This window comes from Balaenoptera borealis (genome assembly GCF_965194805.1).
Source record: "Balaenoptera borealis genome assembly, chromosome: 3".
NCBI lineage: Eukaryota > Metazoa > Chordata > Mammalia > Artiodactyla > Balaenopteridae > Balaenoptera > Balaenoptera borealis.
This window is the reverse complement of record NC_138866.1, coordinates 166,417,227-166,440,481: the sequence shown is the minus strand read 5'-3', so window position 1 is coordinate 166,440,481 and position 23,255 is coordinate 166,417,227. Positions and strand designations below refer to the sequence as shown.

The 23,255-nt window shown below is 43.5% G+C and overlaps 1 protein-coding gene and 1 long non-coding RNA gene across 3 annotated transcripts in view; both read left to right on the top strand.

Moving 5' to 3' along the window:
• CCNY (cyclin Y) overlaps positions 1–23,255 on the top strand; it is a 122,026-nt gene that overhangs the window by 14,002 nt on the left and 84,769 nt on the right. The gene's annotated exons all lie outside the window — the stretch shown is intronic.
• LOC309625745 overlaps positions 185–23,255 on the top strand; it is a 69,482-nt gene continuing 46,411 nt past the window's right edge. Inside the window, exon 1 of the long non-coding RNA XR_014242727.1 lies at positions 185–23,255. This exon is cut by the window's right edge and continues 18,663 nt beyond it. This is a non-coding gene — a long non-coding RNA (uncharacterized lncRNA).

Sequence of the window (23,255 nt, the reverse complement as noted above, 5' to 3'; positions counted from 1 at the left end):
TTTTAAATTCTCTTGTCAGGCTTAGTTGGTCTTATCTTTCTCCATGTCTCAAATTTATTTTTCTGTCAATTTTTATTCTCTCTGTAAAATTCCTTCCTTTCTCCCTCCCTCCCTCCCTCTCTCCCTCTCTCCCTCTCTCCCTCTCTCCCTCCCTCCCTCCCTCCCTCTCTCCCTCCCTCTCTCCCTCAATTCTAAGACCACAAAAGACTGACTAGAATCTCAGTGTTCCAGTTTCCCAGGAGGAAGGATTGCATGCACTCCACCCAGCTAATGGGGTGGCTTCCCCTGTGAGAGATGTCCAGTCAGCTGTGGTGGATGAAGGTCAAGGTGGGGGGGTCTGGACATGACTACAGAAGCTTTACCTCTGTTGTTATGGAAGTGGATAAAAGGGTGAGGTTGCAGGGGGTGGTGAATGGTTTGGGGAAGCACATTTCAGAGAAGGGCATTTGGAAATAATTTTATCAGATATGTATTTTTAAAATCCATGTTTCAGTTTTCCCTGGTAGGAAAAGGAATTCCCTAGTAGACCTAAAATGAATGGATTTGGGTAAAACTCAAGTTAGGGGTAAGTTTCAAAAATAGTTTGGAAAAGAGGGACCTTAGCAGAAAAGCATGGTTATCTCTATTAAGAAATTAAAATAAAAAGTCTTTGAGACATCTGTTAATTTGAAAGCTGGGAAACTTACTAAAATTACTGTTTCTCTTTCTTGCTCTTTCTTAGCTTGCCCCTTATAAATTCCAGGTTTATCCACTTAAAAAAAAATGCTCTTACACTGTGAACATCTGTCAGCTTTCCTATCTTAGATTTTTTTTTTTTAGCAGTTTATGTAACTTGAATTGAAATAAGCATTTTTGTTCTGTTCTAAAACTGCCCACTTAAGTGTCTTCATAACACTGTTTTTGGCTTTAATTGATTTCAATAAATTATAAAGGTGCACAGAAGGTTTTTATTGACATTTTTGCATACTTTGACTTAGCCGTAAGAAATTTTGTGTTATAAAGATAGGAACTGAAAGCCTTTCCCAGAGGTATCTTTCTTTTTGCTTTGTAGACAAGTTGGTTGGTTGGTTTTGAGTTTTGTTTTGGAGTTTGATTTGAACAGTCCAATAGCGGCAGCAATTAAAGCAGATTAATATGTGGTAAATACTTAAGCTTGTACATTTTAGGATGTTGCTCTGTTGGTTAAAAATTGAAACTGGCAGAATGGTCTCTGGGAATGCTAAGCCCTTACAGGTCCCTGGGTGGGGAGAGCCGGCAAGTGGCGTTGGCACAGGTGGGTGTGGAGACCCAGAGGGTGTTCTGAGTGTTTCAGAGTCTGCTGATTTTTGCGAGGTTTGCCGGTTGGTGCTCCTTTGGAAAAGTCAGCTCCCACTATTTACCCTAATACATTCCTCACACAGTACTCCATTATTGTAGATGTAGATTTGGTAATGACGCTGCTATTTCCTGTTAGAATCTGGTAGGGAAAAAGACTGTCAACTGCAGTTGCAGAATCTCTGGGACAATGCAGCAAGTTTCTCCAGCTTCTTCTTGTTAGTTGCTTCTTATGATCCATTCTCTTCAATCTGTTATTTCTTATAATCCAGTCTCTCGCCCCTTTACACACGTGGAGTTGATCTTGTCCCTCTGCTTACAGCCCCACTTGGCCCCAGTTGGGTTCGCTCAGACACAGTCTCCTTCCCGCGCCCCTGCCTGTGCACAGACCTCCTTCCTCATCTAGCGACTCCTCGGGGCTTCTCAAACTGCCAAGCCTGCCTCTGTGTCAGGGCTGTGCATCCTTTATTCCTCCTGCCTTGCGTGCTCTTCCCGGGCTGGCCCCTGGGCAGGAGTGCAAGCAGAGAGAGGAGCCTTCTGCCACCGCCCAGCCCCAGCCCCATCGCTCTCTGTCACTTTACCTTGTTTGCCTATTTGTTATGTGTCCTCCCGCCGTCCTCCGCCTGCCAGAATGTAAACTCCAGGAGGGTAGGGACTCTGTCTATCTTGATCCCCATTACCTAGAACAGCACTTGGCACATAGAAGGTGCTCAGTAAGTATTAGAAGAGTAGAGATAGTGCATTCATTTCACATCTAATAAACGTTTTGTGGTTCTTGACCTTGGTATTTTTAAAGAGCACAGGCCAGTTATTTTTAAATTACCCCTTAGTTTGGGTTTGTCTGATGTTTTCTCTTGATTTGCTTCAGGTTCTGCATTTTCAGCAGGAATACCGCAGACGTGGTGCATCACATCCAGGGGCACACGTGTCCTGTTCATCCCAGGGCTGCTGATGTTGACTTTATACTCGGTTAAGGAGTGGTACCATCTGGGTTTCTTCAGCATAATGTAGCTTTCATTAATAGTAGTAATTTGTGGGGAGATTGAGACTATGTAAATGCCCCGTTTCTGATCAGTTTTTTCTCGTGAGCTTCAGTGTCCATTGGTGACTTAGGTCCTCCCGTGTTTTGGGTAGGCATCTGATGTGTGGGCGAGCTCTTCCTTCTCATTTATATATTTGCCAGTTTGGAGTCATGGATTCTTATTTTATTCAGTGAGTTGCAATATGTTCTTCTTATTTTTTGTTGTTGCTCAGATTGTCCCAGATTTGGTTGGTGGGAGCCTCTTCAAACTACAAAGTGGTTTCTTTATCAGCTTTGTCCTTTTGATATGTCCTCCTCATTCCTTGAACACTTCCTTAATTTCTCGCAGGATATTTGCCTTTTAGAAATAATTTTTCTCTTGGTTTGGAAAACGTTTTCCCCCTTAAGAAATATGGATGCAATATTTTCCTTTACAGAACATCACAGTAACGTCAGTAGCCAACCTTGGTGCCTGAAGATGTGGCCTTAAGCAAGTCTCTCTTTTTGTAAACTCGCATGATTTTGCTTGCTGGTTCTTTGAAATCAGAGAGCGGCAGGTTATCTGCCGGTAGCTCAGGGACAAGATAGTTGAGTGAGATGTTGACAGTATTTATTGAGTACTGCCAACGTGTAAAGCCTTCTACCTGGAGCTGGAAAAACTGAAGACAAGCGCCCGCTCTGCTCCCTGGGGTGGAGGGTTTAGTGGAGGAAGATGAGACTGTCTGTGCATAAGAACAAGTGAGGTCGGAAAGGCGGACTTTGGTAACGAACAGTCCTCTTCACCGGCTCACACACAGAGGACAAGGCAAGGCCAAGGCCTGACCCATTTGACCTATAAAGATATTACAAATCACTTTCAGATTTAGATGGTAGATTACCTATACAGACAAAGGAGCCGGTGTCCCAAAATCCTTGTGAACCACACACCAGAAAGGGTGACACTGAAATAAAAGGGACCAGTGACTGTGTGAGTTGCAGGCACCGCGCTGCCGTGAAGCCAAGTCTGTGTGGGTTTATGTTCTGGATGTCTACTCGGAGCAGGGCGGAGTGTGTGGAAGGCCCCATACTTCACCAGAATCCGGGAGGCAATCATAGAGGGCGGGAGGCCGATGGGAGTTGGCCTCTGCCGTGGTCTGAGAGTTTGTGTCTCCCCAGAATTCACATGTTGGAATCCTCATGGCCATTGTGTTGGTATTCAAGTAGGGCCTTTGGGAGTGCTTGAGTCGTGAGGGTGGAGCCTTGTAAAAGAGACTTCAGAGCGCTCCCTTGCCCCTTCCACTAGGAGAGGATACGGTCAGAAGCCTGCACGCCAGAAGAGGGCCCTCACCCCACCGTGCTGGCACCCTGATCTTGGACTTGCAGCCTCCAAAACTGAGAAATCAATTTCTGGTGTCTATAAGCCATCCAGGCTGTGGTATTCTGTTACAGCAGCCGGAACAGACTAAGGCAGCCTCCTGGGGCTCCTCAGGCCCCCTCCTCTCGTGTTCCGGGAGGGGCATGAGGTGCTCCTCCAGGACAGATCTGCTTCCGGGGCTGTGTAGGGGGGGTGGGGTTGCTGGGGCACCGTGGCGGGGCCGTTCTTCTGCACTTTTCCACGTGTAATATGGCTGACACCTCCACGCGGAGATGTCATACGGCCTCTGACGGTCGCTGACCTGGTTGTCCACTGCCCCCTTGTCCTGATCCACCTGGCCACACATCTGTTCTGTGATTAGCTCTTGTGTGCATCAGGCTGTTCTTGGGACCTTTTTTTCTGTCCAGTGTACTCTTTATATCCGACCTAAACCCCTAGACGGCATTTGTTTGAGAATCCTAGGTCAGGCTGTCCTGCGTGCCGCGTTTAGGAGCATCTGGTTTTGGGTAGTAGGCTCAGCTGGTCAGAGTGGCCCAGGAAGGTGAATATGTTGGAGCTATGGGAGCTAGATGTGAACAGGAGAAGACTGGAGCCAGTGGGAAGTCTGAGGTGGGATGGGGGTCTTGGAAAGAAAGTTACGGACGCGCCCTGCTGCCGCACCCCCAGCCCCAGACAGACTCTGAGTCCCTCAGAGCACCCACCCTGCCCACCCGAGAGAATGAATGGAGCAGCCTTGGAATTCAGGATCCTTGGAGACGGCAGGATGCTGTGTTGGTGAGTGGAAACCGGAGAAGGAGGAGGAAGAATTGGCTTTGAGGAAGGAGAGGGTAAACTTTGGGGGCATAGACAGGTTTTACACAGTCTCTCTCAGTGTTAAGTGATAATTAGTTTTTACAAAATTCATTTTAATATATTCCTGTTAAGAATGTAATTTTCTAGGTCTAGTAATGTGAAAGGATCTGAATGTTCTCATCCTCAGATTGGTGTCAAAGAGATGATGAAAGGATCCAGACTTATAGTCATTTTACTTGATGAAAATGTGTGTTTGCAGCAGCTCTTGGTGATTTGGGATTCTTTGATCTCGTTTCTCATATGACTTCTGGTCTTTTGGCCCTTCACCCATAATTCAAAACAGAGGAGGCAAGTAGGGGTGAAATTCAAGTATTCAGATTTAACTAAAGGTTCTTTTGATTATTCCTTTAAGTTATTCAAGCTAGCATGACACAAAGTTGACTGAATTTTACATCCTGTTTGTTCCGCATATAATTAGATATACCAGAAGATTGCTTTCTGACCACCAGACGTAAGTTTTTAAGTTGGTTCCATATAATGTTATGCATTTAACTAATTTAAAAATATGATGTGGTGGAGTGGTCAGATGTACCATTAGGATGATTTTTTAAATTTAAGTATAATTGACTGGACTTCCCAGCTGGCACAGTGGTTAAGAATCAGCCTGCCAATGCAGGGGACATGGGTTCGATCCCTGGTCCAGGAAGGTCCCACATGCTGCAGAGCAGCTAAGCCCGTGTGTCACAGCTGCTGAGCCCGCACTCTAGAGCCCGTGAGCCATGACTACTGAGCCCGTGCGCCTAGAGCCCGTGCTCCGCAACAAGAGAAGCCACCTCAATGAGAAGCCCGCGCACCGCAATGAAGAGTAGCCCCCGCTTACTGCAACTAGAGAAAGTCTGCATGCAGCAACGAAGACCCAACACAGCCAAAAAAAAAAAGTATAATTGACTTACAATATTATATTAGTTTCAGGTGTACAACATAGTGATTCAATATTTCTATATATCATAAAACAATCACCACAATAAGTGTAGTTACCATCTGTTACCATACAGAGATGTTCCAATAATATTGAATATATTCTCTATGCTGTGTATTACATCCTTATGACTTATTTTATAACTGGAAGTTGTATTTCTTAACCTTCCTCACCTATTTCACTCATCCCCCCCACTCCCCTCCCTCTGACAATCACCTGTTTATTCTCTGTATCTATGAGTCTGTTTCTGTTTTGTTTTATGTGTTCATTTGTTTTGTTTTTTGATTCCCCATAGAAGTGAAATCATACGGTACTTGTCTTTCTCTGTCTGACTCATTTCACTTAGCATAATCCCCTCAAGGTCCATCCATGTTGTCACAAATGGCAAGATTTCATTCTTCTTTATGGCTAATACTCTACTGTATAAAAATACCACATCTTCTTTATCCATTCATCTGTTGATGGACACATAGGTTGTTTCCATGTCTCGGCTATTGTAAATAATGCTGCTGTGAATATGGGAGTGCAGACAGACATAGTGTTTTTGTTTTCTCCGGTATATACCTAGAAGTAGAATTGCTGGACATGTGGTAGTTCTATTTTCAATTTTTTGAGGAACCTTCATGCTGTTTTTCATGGTGGCTGCAACAATTTACATTCCCACCAACAGTATACCAAGGGTTTCCTTTTCTCCACACATTAGGATCATGTTTGAATGTGTGTTCATAGTAGTGTAGAATATCAAGAGACGACATATTTCTAAAGAGTTTTGAATTCTTATGTGAAAGTCAGCTTTAATAGGAGCACTACCTACATTAATATGCTTACTAGACATTTTACCTCTGAGAATTGTATGTTTTTATGCTTCATTTTTTCCAGCTACTGTTTGTGTTTTTTCAAAACTTTGGGTTCTTTATATGATTTGCCTGTTAACTCTTATAACTTTTGAACTTTTAAAAGCCATCTTCTTTTACAAATTGAGGACTTTACCAAAGCAAAAGCTGTATAAATCTGATTTGGGGAATGGTCCTAAGTTAGAATTGGGCCCTAATTGTCAAACTGTGGACATTTTCTGAGCTCTCCTAGTGCTCATTTAAGTTCATGACCACCTTGTATGTGCTTTTGAAACGAGCCAATTAGCATGTGTTTAACAATCAGTCAATTTAAACAAATGTGTTTTGTAACATGTTGAACTTTGAACATCAGTGCTCTGGGAGGTGGAAAATTCTAAGTGCACGTGAAAGATTTCTATCACTGGGTTACGTACTTAACAGTCAGTTCTATCTCAAACTTGCCTAGTAGTGTTTGTTGAGCTGGTGAGGTTTATGGAGTATAAGTAGGACAGGTTATCTTTTTCCCTGGAGGACATTTGAGAGCAAGAGTAACATAAATTTTATACTCAGCTAGAAAAGAAAAGAAAAAAATATATACATATGTTTATGTTTAAATGGTCCTTATGATATGAAGACTTGTGTAGCAAAGAGTGATTGCCTTATTTTTACTGCAGCCTTGTATCTTAAAATCAAACCAAAACCTAGATTTATTTCTTTTATGCTTAACAAGTGAGGAAACATTTCTGTGCTTCCTACCACCAGTTGAAAAATGTTGAACTTCAAAAATAAAAAGTCACAGACGAATTCTCCCTCATTTGTATGCCGTTACTGTCAAGATATTGGATTACTTAATGCAAATCAAGATTTTTTGGTTAACTTCTCTGGATTTGAGGTTGTCAGTTCTCTTTTGCCCCTACTAATCTTTGTATGCTTAGAAACGGCCAGTTAAGGGGTCTTCCCTGGTGGCGCAGTGGTTAAGAATCCACCTGCCAATGTAGGGGACACGGGTTCGATCTCTGGTCTGGGAAGATCCCACATGCCTCGGAGCAACTAAGTCCATGTGCCACAACTACTGAGCCTGCGCTCTAGAGCCTGTGAGCCACAACTACCGAAGCCTGCATGCCTAGAGCCAGAACTCTGCAACAAGAGAAGCCACCATGGTGAGAAGCCCGCGCACCGCAACAAGGAGTAGCCCCAACTACTACTCTCGTTTCTTGCCGCAACTAGAGAAAGCCCGCGTGCAGCAATGAAGACCCAACGCAGCCATAAATAACTAACTAACTAAATAAATAAATGGCCAGTTAAGTATATATAATACTAGGTAAAAAAATAAAAAAGATTATTAATCTAAATAAAATCTTTAATTGAAAGTATTGTACCAATGTTAATTTCTTAGTTTTTAAAACTGTGTATATAAGGTGTTATAACTTCGGGGGAAGCTGGACAAAGGGTATATAGGAACTCTGAACGATTTTTTTTTTTTTAATCAGTCATCAATTTTATACACATCACTTTATACATGTCAATCCCAATTGCCCAATTCAGCACACCACCATCCCCACCCCACCGCAGTTTTCCCCCCTTGGTGTCCATATGTTTGTTCTCTACATCTGTGTCTCAACTTCCGCCTTGCAAACCGGTTCATCTGTACCATTTTTCTAGGTTCCACATACATGCGTTAATATACGATATTTGTTTTTCTCTTTCTGACTTACTTCACTCTGTATGACAGTCTCTAGATCCATCCACGTCTCAACAAATGACTCAATTTCGTTCCTTTTTATGGCTGAGTAATATTCCATTGTATATATGTACCACATCTTCTTTATTCATTCGTCTGTTGATGGGCATTTAGGTTGCTTCCATGACCTGGCTATTGTAAATAGTGCTGCAATGAACATTCGGGTGCACGTGTCTTTTTGAATTACGGTTTTCTCTGGGTATATGCCCAGTAGTGGGATTGCTGGGTCATATGGTAATTCTATTTTTAGTTTTTTAAGGAACCTCCATATTGTTCTCCATAGTGGCTGTATCAATTTACATTCCCACCAACAGTGCAAGAGGGTTCCCTTTTCTCCACACCCTCTCCAGCATTTGTTGTTTATAGATTTTCTGATGATGCCCATTCTAACTGGTGTGAGGTGATACCTCATTGTAGTTTTGATTTGCATTTCTCTAATAATTAGTGATGTTGAGCATCTTTTCATGTGCTTCGTGGCCGTCTGTATGTCTTCTTTGGAGAAATGTCTATTTAGATCTTCTGCCCATTTTTGGATTGGGTTGTTTGTTTCTTTAATATTGAGCTGCATGAGCTGTTTATATATTTTGGAGATTAATCCTTTGTCCGTTGATTTGTTTGCAAATATTTTCTCCCATTCTGAGGGTTGTCTTTTCGTCTTGTTTATGGTTTCCTTTGCTGTGCAAAAGCTTTGAAGTTTCATTAGGTCCCATTTGTTTATTTTTGTTTTTATTTCCATTACTCTAGGAGGTGGATCAAAAAAGATCTTGCTGTGATTTATGTCAAAGACTGTTCTTCCTATGTTTTCCTCTAAGAGTTTTATAGTGTCCGGTCTTACATTTAGGTCTCGAATCCATTTTGAGTTTATTTTTGTGTATGGTGTTAGGGAGTATTCTAATTTCATTCTTGTACATGTAGCTGTCCAGTTTTCCCAGCACCACTTATTGAAGAGACTGTCTTTTCTCCATTGTATATCTTTGCCTCCTTTGTCATAGATTAGTTGACCATAGGTGCGTGGGTTTATCTCTGGGCTTTCTATCTTGTTCCATTGATCTATGTTTCTGTTTTTTTTGCCAGTGCCATACTGTCTTGATTACTGTAGCTTTGTAGTATAGTCTGAAGTCAGGGAGTCTGATTCCTCCAGCTCCGTTTTTTTCCCTCAAGACTGCTTTGGCTATTTGGGGTCTTTTATGTCTCCATACAAATTTTAAGATGATTTGTTGTAGTTCCGTAAAAAATGCCATTGGTAATTTGATAGGGATTGCATTGAATCTGTAGACTGCGTTGGCCCCCAGAGGGGCCTCAGAGATCATCTTACTGTCTCCTTAACTGAGGCTCCGAGTTATCCCAGGTCACAAGACTGCTGAAAGGCTGATCAGTGGGGCTGGGCGAGCAGCTCTCCAGACTCCAGTCTGGTATACTTTCCACCACTGAATTCTGAGATCTCATCGCTCTATTGAGAAACCCTTCAGTGTTTTCCACTTTCCTGGTGTATGGGAAGGAGTGGCAGTATCCTGCCTGTTATCTTGAGGAACTTCCTGCTGGTCTGACATCATGGACACCGCCCAGCTTGCTTTGTGGAAGTAGTCCAGTGCCAAATGCACAAAAAGCGTTCTGGACTAATTCATCATCAGGCAGAGATGGCCTTGCACTGTGATAGGGGCAAGGGTAGTTAAGAGTGTCTGAGGTGCTGGTGACTGTGTGGGTACTGACTTCCCCCTGCGGGTGTCAGTGGGACAGAGGAACAGAGCAGGACAGATGAGCCTTGACAGAGATCCCACCTGGGACCTTGGACCCATTAGCACCATATTGCATCCCGCCAGAGGCTTCAGCCAAACTGTTAAGGGAGTGAACGTTGTCTGGTTTCAGGGGTAGATTTGTTGTTCATCACATTTGGAAAGCCAAGGATGAAAGGCTCAGCAGAGTCCAGGGAGATTGTGGTCTCTGGCAAGTCCTAAACAGAACTGTTTCTGTGATCCCTGAAAACTTGGATTCTTGCTTTCAGAAAACACAGAAGAAATTCCAATCAATTTTTTTTTTTTTTTAAATCGGAGTAATTCTGTGATATGCTTTTGAGTCTCCAGGGTATATATCTGTGCATGAAGTCATTGCTCCTCATCCATTTTTTAAATATTTATTTATTTATTTATTTATTTATTTATGGCTGTGTTGGGTCTTTGTTTCTGTGCGAGGGCTTTCTCTAGTTGCGGCAAGTGGGGGCCACTCTTCATCGCGGTGCGCGGGCCTCTCACTATCGCGTCCTCTCTTGTGGCGGAGCACAGGCTCCAGACGCGCAGGCTCAGCAATTGTGGCTCACGGGCCTAGTCGCTCCGTGGCATGTGGGATCTTCCCAGACCAGGGCTCGAACCCGTGTCCCCTGCATTGGCAGGCAGATTCTCAACCACTGTGCCACCAGGGAAGCCCCCAATCAATTTTTTTATGGAAAAGAGTTATGAAAATATAAGAGAATAAATTCTTGGCTTTGTTGACTTGGGAAAAAAAACGCACAGCGTTAGAGCTGTGAGTTTCAGTTTGATTGGGGTGGGGTGGTGGTCCCATTAAGGACTGTAGCCTGGCAGACAGCCTCTTGGATAGCTCTGAGGACCTGCTCCACAGAGACAAGCACGTGTGTGATTTTGGTGAAGGGTGTGTGTAATCAGGCACGCCTCTCGGTAGAAGTTGCTGCTAGTCACGAGCAACAGATATCTCAGTTAATGATTTTAGTGCTTTTCTAAGTATGGGAAGATGTCAGGATCTGTGTTCATAAAATTTTCTCCTAAAAATACCTAACTGTGTGAGGGCCTGTTCTGCCTGTTTCCCAGAACGTGGAGTGCCTCATTCCTGATCTTCACCCTGAATTCCTCTCATGGTGTACTGTAGGTAGAACTGGATGGTGGACAGCATTCTTCGTTTTATAGCTTAATATACCCATTTGAGAAAACTGCTCCATTGGGCCTTCCCCTATTAAATTTTTCTTGCCTGAGATTTTCGCAGGATTTTTATTAGTGTCCTGAACTGACTTAGGTGAGCTGAACATATATGAAAATTTGCAGTTGAGGTGTGTTTCTGAGATGAAGCCTACTAATGTGTGATGGAGTACTTCTCTGCTTCTGCACGTTATCACATTTGTGTGAGTTTCATAAATTGGACCCCAGAGAAATCAATATTTTTATTAGATTAGAGGCGACCAAATATCTTAATAAAGTGCATTTGAATTCTGACTTGTGTTACTCTAGGCTTGGCAGATCACTTCTGAGAGCATTTAAAAGGGTGACTGGTACACTGTTCTGGATCAGAATTCCCTGGATGGCTATTTGAAAACACAGATTTCTAAATCAGAATTTGTAAGGATGGAACTGTGGAATATGTGTTTTCAGTAAATTGCTCAGATGATTTGCCCTAAAGCCTTAGCTCCTACAAGCCTCACTACAACCCCGAGATTTCATTATTGAGGGCATATGCTCAAAGAGGGGAGGTGAATTCTGTCTTTCACCCTACCCATATTCTTCGGGCGTTTATATGTATTTGGTGTGTGCCTGGAAGTGGGCTGGTTATGAAGCCTCAGTTGAACGTTGTTCTAACTTAGCTAGTTATAGACATTGCATGATAATGATCAGGGATCTTCTGTTTCTGTTGCTGTGTGGTTATCTGGAGACTTGGTCAGGTAGTGTTACTACTTTGGATAGAAGCTCTTAAACTCTGTTCATTGTTGATTGCGTCTCAGATAGTTTATTTCACTTTTTGTTCTGTGAGGTTTTTTTTTTTTTTTAAAGGCTGGATATCTTTTCCTGTCATCCCCACCTAGCCTATGTCTCCCTTCACGGCAGGGACTGTATGTGGATGATGTCGGTAACAGCACTGCCCAGCGTTACCGAGGAGACGCAGGAGGAACATGGTACCTGGTTAGTGGTGGCGGGCTGGTGAGAGGGGACCTCCTCTTCCTTTCTGTTGCCACTGTCGCCACACTCGCTCCTGCTCTCATTTCTTTTTTTTTTTTTTAATTAATTAATTAATTATTTTTGGCTGTGTTGGGTCTTTGTTTCTGTACGAGGGCTTTCTCTAGTTGCAGCAAGCAGGGGCCACTCCTCATTGTGGTGCGTGGGCCTCTCACCATCGTGGCCTCTCTTGTTGTGGAGCACAGGCTCCAGACGCGCAGGCTCAGTAGTTGTGGCTCACGGGCCTAGTTGCTCCGTGGCATGTGGGATCTTCTCAGACCAGGGCTCGAACCCATGTCCCCTGCATTGGCAGGCGGATTCTTAACCACTGCGCCACCAGGGAAGCCCTCTCATTTCTTAAGGCTGGACTCAGTGGTCTCCTTGGCCCCCTCTGCTTTCAAGACCCATCCTTCACCACCCTGCCAGGCTAACCTGCAAATGCCAGTTTGAAGAGTCCCTCCCTCCTCAGTGACCTTCGCTGACCCTCCCTGACCTGGGAGGCTTTCCACAATTTCACTTCTGCCTGCTTTTCTGAACATCTCATCTTGCCCTTTCAAACGAAGTCTGTCCCAGTTGGGACCTGTTTTTTCATCCTCCCCACAGTTTTAAATGTGGGGCTCGAGCTGAGGAGGGTTAGGACAGGGCAGAGATGTTATAAGTGTTCCCGTGGCGTAGGCTGCAGGGCCCGGGACGGGACGTGGGGATGCAGCACCCACCCGGTTTGGAAGTCGAGTGGAGAAGGGTGGTCAGAGTTAGGACGAGAACCAGGAGAGGCAGCCGCAGAGGTCCAAGGAAGAAACAACTTCAAGACGAAGAGGATGATCAACAATACTGAGTGTTCAGGCAAGTGGGTGAAGACTGAGGGAGTTCTATTGCATTTGATGAGCGAATGATGGCAGTTTGGTGTGTTCTGTAAAGATTTCAGTGGGAACAGAAGTTAAATTGCCCAGCAATGAGGGGCGAGACCACTCATTTGTGAGATTTGAAAATGAAAAGGCAGGTTTTATTTATTTATTTTTCCCCGCAAATGACAGATTCTTAGGTGTTTTGAAGGCCCAGAGGATGGAGCTGGTATAGAGGGGAAGAAGATTCAGAATAATTTAAAAGAGCCATCGTGGAGGAGGAGGAGGGAAGGGATGGGGTTCCCCCAGGGACTCCGTTGCCTCTGGCAGTCAGGAAGGAGGAGAGGGCGGGCGGCAGGCAGCAGCACTGGGTTCTGTCGGTGGGAGAGGAGTCTCACTGTTAGCGGGCGTGGGGTAGCTTGCGCTGATGCTGCAGAGATTAGTCTTGCAAAGGTCTGTCTTGTGTTATCCTCTTCTCTTCACAAAGCTTAGGTGACTCCCCGTCTCAGGCGTGTACCCGGTGCCTTCCGTGGTGCCCAGGCCATCGCTCGTCTGCCTTCGAGGACCCCCTGTCCCGTGTGTCATTCTCCCAGCAGGCCCGGCTGTTTGCCGATGACGTGCCTTTGCTCATGCTGGCTCAGGCCTTGGCCGGAATCACCCTTTCCTGCTCCGCCTTCCTCCTCTGTGCTCATTAGGTGTTGGTTAACTGTAGATCTCATCCCATAGAGAATGGAAACACATTTCTTAAAATTATGGTTATTTTTAGTCATGCTTTTATTTCCTCTGCTAGGTTGTAACTGAAAGGATTTTTAAATCTAGGAATAATTTAAACTGTAATAAAATGTAATAAGAAAATGTATGTAAATATCAGAGGATAAGCCTGAGTTGGGCTGACTTGAGTTTGAATCCTGGCTCTGCGTCTCCCTGGGTGTGGCTTGGGGTGGTTACATCCTGTCACCTTATTAACCTACAAAGTGGGGATCATGAAACCTGCCTTTTAGGGATGGGGGGCCCAGGCCTGGCACGCAGTAAGTGCTCTGTAGTCCACCCTACAGTTGTTAATAACAGATTCCTTGCTTCCTGACAGCATTTGGCTGAAACTTGGGAGGGATGATGAGGTAGAGGAGAGCGGGTGAGTGTGCGCCCTCTTCCTCCTCAGTGCAGTGAGGGCAAGGATGCGGGATTCTGCTCCGAACTTCCAATCCCATGGCTGTGCACGTCGTGTAGTAAAGAGGTAGTGGATGCTCTTTATGACTGTGTTAACTTGTTTCGTAAAGTGCCCTATGCAAATAGTGATTTCATTTTTTTCCTGGTGATTGCATAGAAGGAAGCACATATTTATTCTAGGAAAGTAGTGTACACATAGTGATATCATTTTATACAGGTGTTTTTTTTTGGATTGGCAACTAGTTGGGAGTAGCACATAATTAGATATTTATAACATTTATGGCAAGAGATGCAGCTTATAAAATTAAAGTTTCCCCCATTAAAGTTGCTCTGCTTTGTCTTTGCCCATAGTACCCTGGGCATCTTGAAATGATTTATTTTTGGCCCTTTCCTTTTCAGAACAAATGCTGAGGCTTACACATTTAGTAGGTCAGCTGTGTGAAGTATACATACTATATAGCTTATGAAACCAGAGAAGGAATAGTACCGTGGGGTTAATTTTTTCTTATTAATTTTTAATGTATTTGACATTGTTGCTGGATAGCTGATCCTTCCATTTTCTCAGTAGGAATACAGATGTTTCCTAACAGAGAAACAGGAAAAGAAGCTTTCTCTATGAGAACTCGACAAACCAATATAAATATTTCAAGAGTATTCTATTCTGTTCATCTCCATAGCCAGTCACACTGGGTTTTAGCTCTCATCCATCTTTGTGACGAATGAGTGCACATTAAGTTTTAGTGCTGAAAATATGTCTCATGACATAGAGGCTAGTGATGAATGACACTTGTAACCTAGAGATTGTGTTGAAATGTTTTGCAGGTGCAGATGGGGTGGTGTTTCATAATTTAGCCATTGGGAAGCAGCTCATTGAATGGTGATGCAACTGTGATCTTTGTGAAGTGTTTCTTGGTTTGTCAGATATGCATTCTGAAACAGTTTATGTTCATAGCATACCAGAAGTCTAACTAGAGGTCTCCTATATGTGTCTCTGGAAAATAGGTAAATATGCCAAAGAGAATGCTGACAAAAAAGGGAGAAAATGAAGTCATTGTCCATGGAAGAGATTTGGATTGTTAAAACCAGGATGCAAAGGAGACAAAAGCGTATTGTCAGCACTTGTTACAAAGTGGTGCTGAGCAGGTACTCTGATGCTTGTCATTTGACAGAAAAGAATAAGGGTTAAGAATGAGGGTTCAGATTTTAAGAAAGGAAGTTGAAAAGCTCCAGGGAAAGAGTGTGGCTAGGTCAGTGCCCCTTCCTCCCTCCGTCCCTCCCTTCCTTCCTTCCGAGTGTTCATAGAAGCTTTATTTGGAAGAGCCAAAAACTGGAAACCACCCAGACGTCTTTAAACGGGTCGATGAGTATATCATGGAATGCTACATAGCAATCAAAAGGAACGAACTACCTGCACATGCAACACCCTGGGTGCATCTCCAGAGTATCGGGCTAAGTGAAAGAAGCCAGTCCCCAGCGATGACGTTGTGTGCAATCCCAACTGTGGGGCCCTTCTCCTTTCGTTTTCTGTGGTTCCTGCCCACTTTTCCACTCTTTCATCTCTCCTTCACTTTCATCCGTAGTATCTCTCTTTCTTCTGTTGTCTCTGCTGTGCTTCTTGGTTTCCCATAAAAGACTGCCTGTGACAGGCACCAGCAGGCATACAGAGTGCTGCACTTCCTGTGCTTATTAAGCTCCTCTCCGTGCATCTGTCATAGCACAGACTTGGAGAGACGGATTCAAAAGTCACCCTTTAGAGTTTCAGAGGTACAGTAAAGGTAGCATAATTGCCCTTGTGGTCTTTCCATGCTGTAGCAAAAGGCAAGATCTCCTTCCTTTTTCTGGCTGAGTAGTATTTCATTTTATATATGTCACAACTTCTTTATTCATTCATCTGTCAGTGGACACTTGGTTTGTTTCCATGTCTTGGTTATTGTAAATAGTGCTGCTATGAACATTGGATTGCAGCTATCTCTTCAACAGTGTGTTCTCTTTTTCTCTGGATGTATATCCAGAAGTAGAATTTCTGGATCATATGGTAGTTCTATTTTTAATATTTTGAGGAACCTCCATACTGTTTTCCATAGTAGCTCTACCAATTTACAATCCCACCAACAGTGCACAAGGGTTCCCTCTTCTCCGCATTCTCACCAGCGTGTGTTATCTCTCATCTTTTTGATGATAGCCATTCTAACAGGCACGAGATGATATATCATTGTGGTTTTAGTGTGCATTTCTCTGATGTGTAATGATGTTGAACACCTTTTTGTGTACCTATTGGCCATCTGTATGTCTTCATTGGAAAAATGTCTATTTAGGTCCTTTGCCAATTTTTACTTGGGGTATTTTCTTGTTGTTGTTACTGAATTCTTTTATATGTTTTGGATATTAACTCCTTATCAGATGTATTATTTGCAAGTATTTTCTCCTATTCTGTAGGTTGTCTTTCGTGTTTGATTGTTTCTTTTGCTGTGCAGAATCTTTTAGTTTGATGTAGTTCCACTTGTTTATTTTTTATTTTGTTGCTTGTGCTTTAGGTGTTATATCCAAAAAATCATTGCCAAGACCCATGTCAGGGAACTTTATTTCTATGTTTTCTTCTAGGAGTTTTATGGTTTCAGGTCTTACATTAAGTCTTTAATCCATTTAGAGTTTATGTTTGTGAGTGATGTAAGATAGGGGTCTCGTTTCATTCTTCTACTTGTGAATATCCAGTTTTTCAGCAGCATTTATTGAAGAAACTGTCCTTTCTCCATTGTTTATGCTTGAATCCCTTGAGAAATATTAGTTGACTGTATATGCAGGGGTTTATTTTTGGGCTCTTGATTCTGTTCCATTACTGTATGTGCATGGTTTTATGTCAGTACATACTGTTTTGATTACTATAGCTTTATAATATAGCTTGAAATCAGGAAGTGAGATGCCTCCCACTTTGTTCTTCTTTCTCAGGATTGTTTTGGTTATTTGGGATATTTTGTGGTTTCAAATACATTTTAGGCTTTTTTTCCATTTCTGTAAAAAATGCCTTTGGAATCTTGAATAGGGATTGAATTGAATCTATAGATGACTTTTGGTAGTATGGACATTTTAACAATATTAATTCTTCCAATCCATGAACATGGAATACCCTTTTATTTATTTGTGTCTTCTAGATTTCTTTCATCAATGTCCTGTAGTTTTCAGTGTAGAAGATTTTCACCTACTTGGTTAAATTTATTTCTAGGAATTTTATTCTTCTTGATGCTGTTGAAAATGGGTTTTCTTTATTTCTTTTTCAGATAATTCATTGTTAGTATAGAAAATGCTGCTGATTTTTGTGTGTCAACTTTGTATCCTGCAACTTTACTGAATTTGTTGATTATACCTAATGGTTTTCTGGTGGACTCTTTAGGACTTTCTATATATAAAAATCATGTAATCTGTAAATAGAGCCAATTTTACTTCTTCCTTTTCAAGTTTGATGCCTTTTCTTTTTCTTGCCTGGATGCTCTGCCTAGGACTTCCAGGACTGTGTTGAATAGGAATGTTGAGAGTAGGCACCCTTGTCTTGTTCCTGATTGTAGAGGAAAAGCTTTCAACCTTTCACCGTTGAGTATGATGTTAATGGTGAGATTGTATTTTTCCTATAGCCTTTTTTTTTTAATGTAATGTGGATATTCTTTGATACTATACCAGAACTTGACAGGTGGTAGTTTACGGAAGGTTAGTTGCAATGTGGAATCTGAAACCATTTATTCTGTTACATTAAAATGTATTGATCTAGCTTGTACTTTGAATGGATCTTTGACCCATCCAAAGTTTTGTAACATCATGCTTTGATCATTTGGAAAATACTGGTTTACCAAGTTATGCAGATCTTTTAAATTAAATATTGTCATATTTCATCCATCCATCTATCCATCTATCGGTCTGTCTGTCTACCTAAAATTACACTTCACTCACCTCTATCAATCTATCTAAAACTACACTTGCCTCGGGACTTCCCTGGTGGCGCAGTGGTTAAGAATCTGCCTGCCAATGCAGGGGACACGGGTTTGAGCCCTGGTCCGGGAAGATCCCACATGCCACGGAGCAACTAAGCCTGTGCACCACAACTACTGAGCCTGTGCTCTAGAGCCCCCGTGCCACAACTACTGAAGCCCACACGCCTATTGCCCATGCTCCGCATCAAGAGAAGCCACTGCAATGAGAAGCCCGTGCACTGCAACAAGAGAAGCCACTGCAGTGAGAAGCCCGTGCACTGCAATGAAGAGTAGGCCCCGCTCGCTGCAACTAGAGAAAGCTTGCGTGCAGCAACGAAGACCCAATGCAGCCAAAAATAAATAAATAAATAAATTAATTAATTAATTAAAAAAATAAAAATAAAATTACACTTGACTCACCTGTGATCTCATCAGAAAAGTCTTGATGATTAGAAATCATCAAGGTTACGGTGGCAGACATGAGTTTCTAGAGTTTTGACTTCTAAGTGAAAGCTCAAATTTTATACCATTAACAATGCACATTTGAAGTTAACAGGCTCTCTTCAAATATTAACAGATAGGCAAGTATGAATAACTATAGTTTGTCATTTTTTTTTTCAGGTAAAAATGATATTCTATGAAAAAAGTGGCTAGTTTAGCTTACAACTCAATTGCCACATGCTTAAGAGCTTTTTCTCAAGGTGACCATTGAAATACGTGCCATTTCATCACATAGAATATTAAAAAGATATTTACTCAAGGGTAGAGATCTAGTAAAATTATCTTTACTGTTTCATCAAAGGCATTCTTAAGTGAAACTGGCCTTTTTTTCCTCCCCCCCCCACCCCTTTCTGTGAGTGCGTGAGGGGAAGAATACAAGAATTACTGGTACAGTTTGGTGTACCTTGATTTGTGCCTGGGCGTCAGCAGTTTTAACCACCATTGCATTTGGACCATTACTGCAAAAGTCAACACAATGAAAAGGCCAAAACTTCTTTGTATTACAATACAGATGGTTTCAGACCCCCTGAAAGCTTCTTGGGGGATTCAGGGACCACATTTTGAGGCCCGCTGGACTAGCGCATAGTAGATGTTAAGTACATACATCAACTGGTATTATTGTCTTGTATTACAATGCTTTATTTATAGCTCTGTCTTCTTTGATCCAGGCTCTTATTTCTTCATCTCCAGCATTGGGCACAGTGTCCCAGAGAGAGTAGGACATTGATACATATGGGATTAATGCATGAACTCCTGTGGGTTAGTATTGGGGGAGGTCACGTTAAATAGCTACCTGTTGTGCTGGATGTTAAAAGGAAGGAGGCTGCTTTATGGGATGTGTGGTTCATCTTTTAGTGCTTTCTTGATAACTTTGATGGTGAATGACATTTTCCCCAAGGGCATGAGATAACTGCAGAATTTGATATTTGACATTTGGCTGTTTACCTACATCTCAGGGGTTTCTGTGGTGACATTTGAGCTCATGAAGACATTTCAGGCAGCCGGAGCATGTGTGGTTTCCAACCGTCACCTCTTTCCAGGAATTGGCCCACGTGTCCATTTGGATGTGCACAGGGAACTCAGGTGCTAGTGCAGGGAGGGGGCAGCTGGGACACGGGAGGCTGAGTAGCCACAGGAGGCTGAGTTCCACCTGGATCCATTTCTCCATTAAGACCTGGTTTCTCAGCACTTTAAGCAGTGTATTTAGTTGTTTTGTTTTTTGTTTTTGTTTTTAATGTGATGACAAAAAGTTCATGAGTATTGGAGCCATTACCTTAAAGAGTTGGAAGAGTTTTTTGGTACGCTTTATCCTGACCCTGATATTTGGATAATTAACCTGGAGGTGACTGTTGTTATATTTAGATTTTTCAGAATCGGTGTCTGCTTGGCTTCTGAGCTCTTCCTTATTACCAGTGTTGTTTTTCAGTGGGAGAAGCCGCTTTCCTTTGTAAGCAGATTCTCTGTGGTGTGATCAAAATACTCCCTTCTTCCAGAGGGCTCAGAAGTTGAAAGGGAACCCCAGCTGTTGGGCTTGGGGGTTGTGATAAGATGTGTGATATTCATTGTTTCACAGCATAAGAGATTTTGCCTGGTGTTAACCTATTTATATGGGTGCTTCCCTAGAAGTCCTCTGTTACCCCTTTTTATGCTAGGGTGCGGTGTACATGTACTGAGGAGAGCTGGGGGTTTTTGGTTGGTTTGTTTGTTTGTTTGTTTGTAGTGATCTAAGCCTTTAGGGCAGAGACAGAAGGGAGCCAGAAAGAGGGCAGAGAGCAGGGCGGGGTGTTAGGGAGGGGCTGCCCCCTCAGGGAACTACAGCGTGTGTGGGCGTCACAGCCTGCAGTGTGCTGTCCCGTGTCCCACCCATTCTGATCCTCACCGTGACCTTACTAGTTCGATAGGGAGGCAGGATTACTACCGAGTTTTATAGGTGTGGAAAGTGAGACTCACACCTGCCAGTCTAAAGTCCTAGGTTAGCCAGGAGTGGGCCCCGGCCCTCAGGCCTCCTGCTTCCTATGGACGCGTGTTAGTTTGTAACCACGCTCGGCCTGCTCTGTGCGTGAGACACTGGCGGAGCTGGTGTGCTAAATGGTGACCTTGGAAAAGACTCCAACTGAAGTCGGAAGGAGCACTAGGAGACGTGCGGAGGTGGGGTGGCCCCCGCCCAAGCTTGGTTCATAGGTCAGGGGCTGATGAGGCCACACGCACACAAAGAGCATCCGACAAGCCTTGTTACGACATCGGAAGCTTTGTGGGGAGCGTGTGGGGCAGGCTGTCGGGCGGGCCGAGAGGTGTCTTAGGAGAGCAGGGGAAGGCCACTGGCTTGACTTTCGTTGTGTTTCGAGGGTGAGCTTGGCTGAGGGCTTCCTTGCCTGCCTGCCTGCCCGCCCGGGCTTGGGTGGCTTGAAAGTCCTGCATGTGCTGAAGGGGGTCCCTGGCTTTCTTCCCAGCTTGTCCCTGGAATTCCGGCCTTAGAGTCGTTTGTGGTATGTATTGCATTCAGTTCATTCAGCCTTTTGGGGTGATTTCCCTCCTTCGGCAACAGTCCTCATATCATGGTTGTGTCTTTTGCTGGGCTCTGATCCATGCAGAGCAGAAGGATTCAGGGCACCAGCCTCGGGTCATCGGGGGCTTGGATCTGGAAGTGCTGGTCCCATTTTGGTTTGTATTTTGTAATGAATGCCTGGAGTCAGTCCAACATCCAGTCATTGAGGCGAGTATGTGTAGGGCATCAAAAGGGAATAGTATAATGAATCCCTATATATTCATCATCCAGATTCAATAATTTCAAGATATTTCCCAGGTACAGCTGACTATTATATACAGAGCACTTAATTCTGCTTTCCTTTTATTACCTTACAACAGCTCCATGGGGCAGATATTATTTATCTCCATCTTGAAGATGAGAAAACTGACAGGCCCAGAGAGATTAAGTGAGTTGTCCAGGGTCACACAGCAGCAGCCAACCTTCAAAGCCTGTGTGCTGAGTCCCTCCACTGCACTGCCTGGAAACACTTCTCAGCTTGTCTCACACAGTCCGCTGGAGTCAGACTAGAAGTGGGACCAGGAGATCTCTCCACTTCATTTTCTTTTATGATGATTTTCTTGTGACTTTTCTCTTTCCATTATTCTTTGGCACCCACCTGCTTTATGGGCTTGGAACTTCTGAGTACCATTTGAACCCTGTGAAGCAGACAGTGGTGTACCAAGGACTGGGTGGTAGGAGTAGTCTGCTCTGGTGTGGGTGATAAAGAGGTGCAGTGTCTGTAGGAAATTTAATAGTAATAATAAAACCATCCAAAAGTTTGTCTGCAAAGTCTGAAAGTCTAGAATAGTGCCTATTAATTCTGAATGTTGGTGATAACATATTCCTCCAACAAAAATCTTCTGTTGGTGTGTGTTCTGAATAATTGCTGTGGTAACTTGAGTTTTAACAATATCTATGTAAGCCTCAAATGAGTACTTTTTGATTACTTATCCTTTTTTTTTTTTTTAATTTATTTATTTTATTTATTTATTTTTGGCTGTGTTGGGTCTTCGTTGCTGTGTGTGGGCTTTCTCTAGTTGCGGCGAGTGGGGGCTACTCTTCGTTGCAGTGGGCGGACTTCTCACTGCAGTGGCTTCTCTTGCTGTGGAGCATGGGCTCTAGGCGCTCGGGCTTCAGTAGTTGTGGCTCGCAGGCTCAGTAGTTGTGGTGCATGGGCTTAGTTGCTCCGCGGCATGTGGGATCTTCCCGGACCAGGGCTCAAACCCCTGTCCCCTGCACTGGCAGGAGGATTCTTAACCACTGCGCCACCAGGGAAGTCCTGATTGCTTATCCTTTAATAGACATCGTAGATCCCAGGATCCTGCCTTTAAATTAGGAAATTGCTCTGGAAATCACTTAGAAGCATTTGAACAGGAAGTAGTGTTTCTGGCCCAATGCTGGTTTGTCAGTATTTTCAAAACTGGTCTGATGATAAGCCACCTGGGCTGCTTGTTAAATGATAAGATCTTTCCCTTGAAGACTTTCAGAGGTTGGGGGTGGAGGGGTTGTGCTTGGGTAGTGGGAACCCTCTGTGTTAACAGTAGTCCTAGGTGATTCTTAAGATGAGGCAAGTTTGAAAAACAGTCCTTTTAGGTAGGAAAAACGTTCCTTTGTCAGTGAGTTTGGGAAACCCTGGTTGAGAGTAAAGCAGACTTCTTTCCTCTAGAACTCTGCTGAGCCTTTAATATGATAATTTGCATTACACATTGTGGGGAGTTGGGAGTAAGATTATATACATTAAGCAACATTTCCTAAACTTACTTGACTATAGAATCCTCTTTTATTAGGCACAAACAACACTTTAAGAAACAACGAATTATAACAACTCATGCTCCACAAATTCTAGTTAAAGGAGGCTTCCAGCTAGTGTTCTAGCAGGCTGGCTACTTGGTTTTGTAATGTCCCAGGAGATAAGCAGCTGGGGGGACCCTGCAGTGGAGGAAGCGGGGTTGATGCAGATCACAACACACTGGAGTATAACTTGAACGCAAATTGAGTCCCTTTGGGTCTGCTTGCACACCACTGAGATGGCTCCAGGCCGCTCCTGTGCATGGGCTTGGCCTGGGGCACTCCCAGCTTGGGGTTGTAGGAGGAGCTTCCCTTAGGAGGCACTTCCATGGGCTCATGACGGTCCTGTTCTCTGGGGATGCCTTGGAAGGTAATCTGATTTCTCCCACAGGTCCGCACCATGCTTGTCTCAGGAAGTTTTGCCGGTGCTTAGATGGCTGATGAGTTCCTTTGGGGCCACCATTTCAGCCAAGGGCATTCACCTCTAGGAACTCACATTAATGCA